General features: G+C 41.5%; 1 pseudogene; it reads left to right on the top strand.

The window, feature by feature from the left end:
* The first annotated feature begins 1,352 nt into the window (after positions 1-1,352).
* LOC124778270 lies at positions 1,353-1,470 on the top strand (annotated as a pseudogene).
* The last annotated feature ends 5,872 nt before the right edge of the window (positions 1,471-7,342 follow it).

The following is a 7,342-nucleotide window of genomic DNA, read 5'->3' on the forward strand; positions in this document are numbered from 1 at the left end:
GGAGCGATTTAGGGAAATCACGGAAAACCTGAATCAGGATGGCCGGACGCGGGATTGAACCGTCGTCCTCCCGAATGCGAGTCCAGTGTGCTAACCACTGCGCCACCTCGCTCGGTTTTGTCATCAGGTGTCAGGGCTTGCAGCAATTGTAAACGGTAAGGCTTCTGCTTTAGCCTTTTCCGTAAGATTTTCCAAACCGTCGGCTGTGGTACGTTTAGCTCCCTGCTTGCTTTATTCGTCGACTTCCGCGGGCTACGCGTGAAACTTGCCCGCACGCGTTCAACCGTTTCTTCGCTCACTGCAGGCCGACCCGTTGATTTCCCCTTACAGAGGTATCCAGAAGCTTTAAACTGCGCATACCATCGCCGTATGGAGTTATCACTTGGTGGATCTTTGTTGAACTTCGTCCTGAAGTGTCGTTGCACTGTTATGACTGACTGATGTGAGTGCATTTTAAGCACGACATACGCTTTCCCGGCTCCTGTCGCCATTTTGTCTCACTGCGCTCTCGAGCGCTCTGGCGGCAGAAACCTGAAGTGCGGCTTCAGCCGAACAAAATTTTATGAGTTTTTCTACGTATCTGTAGAGTGTCGTGACCACATGTCAATGAATGGAGCTACAGTGAATTTATGAAATCGCTTCAATCATTTGTAATAGCCCTGTACGTTTATTGCCTGTTAATGAAAGGAAAGTCATATGAAGCTGTTAGATGTGTAACACAATGCCGGCCGCTGTGGCCGAGCGGTTCTAGGTGCTTCAGTCCGGAGCCGCGCTGCTGCTATGGTCGCAGGTTCGAATGCTGCCTCGGGCATGGATGTGTGTGATGTCCTTAGGTTAGTGAGGTTTAAGTAGTTCTAAGTCTAGGGGACTGATGACCTCAGATGTTAAGTCCCATAGTGCTTGGAGCCATTTGAATTTGTAACACAATGTGCGTCTGTGCGTCTTTCTTTTACCAGAATTATCCCCAGCAACGTGTTTTATGCAGATTAGAGTGTCGTTTAATTAATTAATAATCATTTCCTTAGAAAATATTGCAGAAGTCTCAAAACACATATATTGGCTTCGTCGATTTCGAAAAAGTATTTGACAGGCTAGACGGGCGACAGCTTTTTGAGATGCTGGGAGAGAATGGCATAAAGTATGACGGAAGAGTAGTGCAGAGACAGTTTAAAGAAGAGATGGGTATGATAAGGTGTGGAGAATATCAATAAAAGCTAATTTATCACGATGGACATCAGGACTGCTAACTCTCTCCTGTCATCTTCAATGGGTATATTCAGAGTGCAATACATGAAGTTATGGAGAAACTAGGAACTACAGGAGGAATTTAATTAACGGCAAGAAAACAGGCAGCCAACGTCCTTGCCGCAGTGGTAACACCGGTTCCGGTCAGATCACCGAAGTTAAGCGCTGTCGGGCTGGGCTAGCACTTGGATGGGTCACCATCCGATGTGCCGAGGGCTGTTGGCAAGCGGGATGCACCTAGCCCTTGTGAGGCAAACTGAGGAGCTACTTGACTGAGAAGTAGCGGCTCCGATCTTGGAAACTGACATACGGCCGGGAGAGCGGTGTGCTGACCACATGCCCCTCCATATCCGCAACCAGTGACGCCTGTGGGCTGAGGACGACACGGCGGCCGAGCGGTACCTTTGGGCCTTCATGGCCTGTTCGAGAGAAGAAAACAGATATGTTGAATTCGTCGTCGCAGTGTTATGTGAAGCTGCGATGCTGTACCAAATGGAAACCATCATTAGCTTTTTTACAACATAAAAATTAATGAAGGTAAATCAAAAAACTTGGTAGTAAATAGACAAAAGCATGTTGCACAATGCTCACTTAACAATGAGCGATTGGAGACCATAGAATCCTTTACCTATCTAGGATGTAAAATCAGACGTAAGATCAAGCAAGGATATTTCAAGCTTAATCCACAAGGCAAAATCAGCTTTCAACAAAAGAAGAAATCTTTTCATATGCCGCTGCAGAGACAAACATCTCAGAAAAGAACACTCGGAGACGTTTGTTTGCTGCTGCACGGAAATAAAATATGGACACTCGGAGTAGCAGAAAAACACAAACTAACAGCCTTCGAGATGTGGTGCTACCGCAGAATGCCCAAGATTTTCCTGGGTAGACAAAATATCAACCGGAGGAGTGCTCCACAGAGTGGAGGAATAGAAGCCATGTGCTTGCAGCTTATCCTGCCCGGAAGGGACACATGGGTGGGCCATCTGCTCAAAGACGATAGTAGGGATAGGAAAAACCGACCAGTACAGCCGATACCGGTATTTTTTCAAAAAAATATTTGTTTTGTCTCCGTTATAAAGTTTTTTTTTTACTAATAACTAGACAAAAAAAGGTGGTATATTGATTTTCCATAGCATCGGTGCCAAAATTTGTTTCTGAACGAATCCTTTACTACCCAGAAATAGTGGTTCTTCCGGCCTCTCTCTCTCTCTCTTTTTTTGGGGTGGGGGGGGGGGGGGGAGGGGGAGACAGACGAAAATGTGTACGCCTGTTTTGTCATACGTAGCCCAAAAATATTTATTTTTGCTAGGAAATCACGTGGGTTCTGACAGATTGATATCGTCTTTGAATAATAATGTTTCTGATGAATGGAGTCGACGTCATATACGGATCAACACATTATACAACGAGTACTTATGAACAGATTGGAAATAAGTATTGAGCAATGGATTTATTCATTATTCAGATTTTAACTATTGTCAGTAAATGTTCCCGTTCAATGTTGTATTTTGATTACTATGGTATCTAAATTTTTCATATGAAATTTTTGAAGGAGCAAATTTATTTTCATCAGCAAAAAACTAATTCAATTCAAATTCTTATTAAAACGTAAATAAATATATTTGAGTACAAAATCGGTTTATGACTGGAAACAATTAAAGAAAAAGAATGCAACAAATTTTACACAAAAGCTCGTTTGTCTGCCATTTCTATGTAATAATAAATTACAAATTTAATAATGGCAACAGTAATAAAAACTCAACAATTCATTCATAGCATATAGTAAAAATAGAAAATAGGTGACCTGCTGCCTGTGTCTACATAATATGCCCTATAGCCTTTAGGAACGACCAACTCAACACGACAAATCGATTTTGCCAAGTTTAGTTTTCACCCTTTAGCACGGACTATTAATGCCCAAATAGAGGTATTATCCTCGACTACAGTGAGATTTTTGAGAGTGTCAGAAATTAGAATCAGTAGGACAATAATGGTAATTCTTTTTTAGTAGTCGAAGCCTAATAATTTTTCGAGAAAAGCAGTGAACTGTGGACCGATTACGTTTTCTTTTATGTACTTACTTTACTCGAAATTTTGATTCAAGGTATCTTGAAATGCGTAGTGCAACAACCTGGGGGAGTCTTAGAATTTTTCAGTCATCAAAAAAATGGTTCAAATGGCTCTGAGCACTACGGGCCTTAACATCTGAGGTCATCAGTCCCCTAGAACTTAGAACTACTTAAACCTAACTAACCTAAGGACATCACACACATCCATGCCCGAGGCAGGATTCGAACCTGCGACCGTAGCGGTCGCGCAGTTCCAGACTGAAGCGCCTAGAACCGTTGGGCCACAACGGCCGGCTTTTCAGTCTTTGTTCGATGTCTTACGTTTATTGTTCGAAACAATAGCAATAAAAAACTGAATATCGTTTATTTCAGAAACCGGTTATTTCGAGCGGTTTTAACAGTCAGGTTAAATTGGAGACAACGCAAACCGGTATAACCTAAAACCGCTTGCTTCAGTGATAACTGCCATCCCTACTTGAGGGTATCATGAAAAGAATAATTGAAGGGAGAGTTGAAGGAAAGGACACAAGAGGTAAACCGAGACTAGAACACATCAACCACATTATGGAGGATACCAGCTGCACTATCTATACCACTCTCAAGATTAAAGCTGAAGACAGAAATACATGGCGACCAGCTGGTAAGTAAGCTGATGGTTGAAGACCTACGAAGAAGAAGCATTAATCAACTACTGAGGAATGCCCCATGCCCGTAATAAATAACAAGTGCGTATTATGATAGACGCGGGTGAAAGTCTACAATTGTAGGAGAAAAAACATTCCAGCATGGATCCACAAACGAGTCGTTTGCGAGATAACTGCAAACCCGTGATACCTGGCTGCCACTCACTCCAGTACGAAATATTGACTCAGTTAATACAGATTATGATTACTGATATTTTTAAAAATACCAGGATTCCGATACATCAACATTTAAAAAATATATCGTTACCAAACCTCGATATATCGTAGAAACGTTCGACCTACCGATATGTCGACGGAAAATGTATCGAGGCACCGGCCTGTTAAAATATTGGCTGCACAATGTGAATATAGTGCCGGGTTTAGAGCTGTATATTTGAGTATTGATTTATTATTAGATATTCTGTACATTAACAAGTTAGCAGTCTTCTTATCCCCATTTCAGCAAGAACTGAAAGGAAAACGATACAAGTTCACGCTTGGCGATAATAGCTTTGCTAACAATGGTAACTGCATGTAATTGGGACAATAAAAGGTATCCGATTGGTCCGTCGTTCGGTTTCGTCACATATCGGATTTGTCTGGAAGACTTCATATCGAGTTACCTGTTTTTTTCATTTCTGCAAACGCCAGCGACCTAGCATTTGTAGTGTCAAAATTAAGTGATGGAGTCAACCGTCGCAGTTTCTGTTGGTAGCGCCGATTACGTCAGCACTTCCTATTACACGTCTCAGCCCACCACAAGGACCAGTGTTGTCATTTATATTTTTGTTCATCATTTTTGGCAACTATTTTTGAAAAATGACAATGTGTTGAAATAGCACACTAGTTGCGTTAAAAATTGAACGCTCATAAAGTATTAAGACTCCTCCACACAGTGAAGTTAAATTATGTTCTACTACAATGGCAAAAATCGCTTTCAAATATTTACCAAAAATCGCAAAGAAATATAATGTAAAATAAAAATATCGGCACTCGATATTGGTGCTTCGATATCTGTTTATCGATATAAAGCGCCCGAAAGCTTCCCCAATAAAAATCGATAATTCTTTGAAAAGATATCTTTATTTTATAAACAACCCTAGTACAAACGTATTTGGAATGAAAACTTTTCTGTTTAGTCCCCATGTAAATGCGCTCAAATTTCACCCATTTCCAATGGATGTCGAATGTAGTAGATACATGACGAGGATAGCGCACACGTTGCTTCTGATTTAAGACGACATGTAACGCGCCATTGCGGTTCTAGATGGACAGTAACGTGCCTCCAATATCACCTCCCCTAAATCCTCAGAATTTTTCTATCTGGGCCATCTTTAAGTGACGTGCACAGTACTCCAGTTGAAGAACTGGAGCAGCTAATTGTACAGCCTTGTCAAGATTTACGAGACAATTCGGGTGTGTTTGAAAGAATACGTATCCCACAGTAGAGACGAGTGGAGTATTGCATCCAAATAAGATGGCAAGTGCAAAATCTTTTCCGACAGGTACAAGTGTAGAATGTGATGTGCTGAAGTAGTGCTATATTTCCTATTAAGGTAGGCCTTGACTGAAATTAGAACCGAATTATAAGGGATCTTAAGCCAAAAGTTTACATTCCAAATGTATGTATACTAACTAGTACAATATTTGATACTGTAGCCAACGGCGACTCACAATCACGGATTCGCGACTACCTCATATCTTAATACTGGAGCGCTTTTGCTTGTTATCGTAAAATTTCAGCACTGTCGATTGCCGCTAGTAATTAATACGAGAGTGGTTTGACAAGTCTGGTAAAAAAGCAAGAAAAAATGTTTGTTTCGTAAACGACTCACCTTCTCATTTGAGAGATGAGGCACGTGGTCCGGTTATCCTCCACCTTTTTCATCCCACCGGAAAAATAGGTTACATCAAACTCTGCAAAATATTCGTTGACTGCAACTATCACTTCCTCATTTTATGAAAAATTCTTTCCAGCAAGTAGAAGTTTCAAGTGAGGTAACAGGAAGAAGTCACTTGGAGACAAGTCTGGTGCACAGAGTGGATGAGGAACCAATTCAAACCCCAATTCATGCACATTCGCCATTGTTATCACTGATGTTTGGGATGGTGCATTATCCTGGTGAAAGGTCGTTTCAGACGATCCGACAATAAAGCATAATAGAGTCCAGTTATGGTTCTACCTTTCTGCAGGTAATCTATGCGGGTTATTCCTTTGGAATCCCAAAGGCAGTGGTCATCACCTTACCATCCGGCAAAATGGTCTTTGCCTTCTTCGGTGCACTTTCACCAGCCTTCGTCCATTGTTTTGACTGTCATTTTGACTCTGAAGCGTAATGATGGACCCAGGTTTCATAAACCGACGAAAATCGGCGCAAAAAGTCTCACGGATTGCGGTTAAACATCACCAGACATTGTGCTGAAACATTGTGCCGGACTCGCTTTTGGTCGATTGTGAACAATCGCGGCACACACCTCGCACACTACTCCTTCATGGCCAATTCTCCGGGCAGGATATAATGGACTCGCTCAGGTGAAATGCCTGCAGTCTCGGCAATCTCACGAATTTTTATTCGGCCGTACTGCACTGCCATATCATGGACTTTGTCGATGGTTTCCTTTGTGGCGACGTCTATTGGACGTGCTTCGTCTTCAGCGCTTGTCCGATCACGTTTAAATTCATTAACCCTTAACTCACGAGGTGACTTTTCTGTAACGTATACTACAAGGTGTGGTCTCTGAGACCCCTATCTTTGAACCAAGATTTAAGCTGTAAATCATTTGAAAATTTAATTTATGTCATATAACATTTATGGTTAGAACTATATAGGTTTCGTTTAAATACTCCTTGTTGATTTTATTGCTCTAAATAAAGCCAACAGTATTTCATTTTAGTAGCAAGCAAAAATCACGTACTTTTTCAATAATACAAAAACGAACAGTTACAGAACTGAATTTTACGTTCTGAAAAATTATGGTATCTCTGTAGAAAGCAAATTTTCGCATAAAACTAATTTCTGGTGTTTAAACTTGCATATGAAAACAGAACTCGATAGCCAGAAAAAGAAAGGCTGCAAAATTAATATTCAGTACCACCACACAGAACACATTTAATTTAACTATAGTGCGTTTAAAATTAGTTGCGACTTTTGACGTTTGGCTGACCGGAGGAGACGTGACGCCGTTGTCCAGGTAACACCAATGGGCGAGCGGGCTTTGCCTACCATCGTGCCTGCGGTTCTGCTGGCAAAGCGCCCCTGTTGCCACACCATGAATAAACAGTACCACGTGGTGTCACGCATTAGATGCATTAAAGTTTGTCAGCTCCATAGCAAAGTCGTA

This window comes from Schistocerca piceifrons, chromosome 2 (genome assembly GCF_021461385.2).
Source record: "Schistocerca piceifrons isolate TAMUIC-IGC-003096 chromosome 2, iqSchPice1.1, whole genome shotgun sequence".
NCBI classification, from domain to species: domain Eukaryota; kingdom Metazoa; phylum Arthropoda; class Insecta; order Orthoptera; family Acrididae; genus Schistocerca; species Schistocerca piceifrons.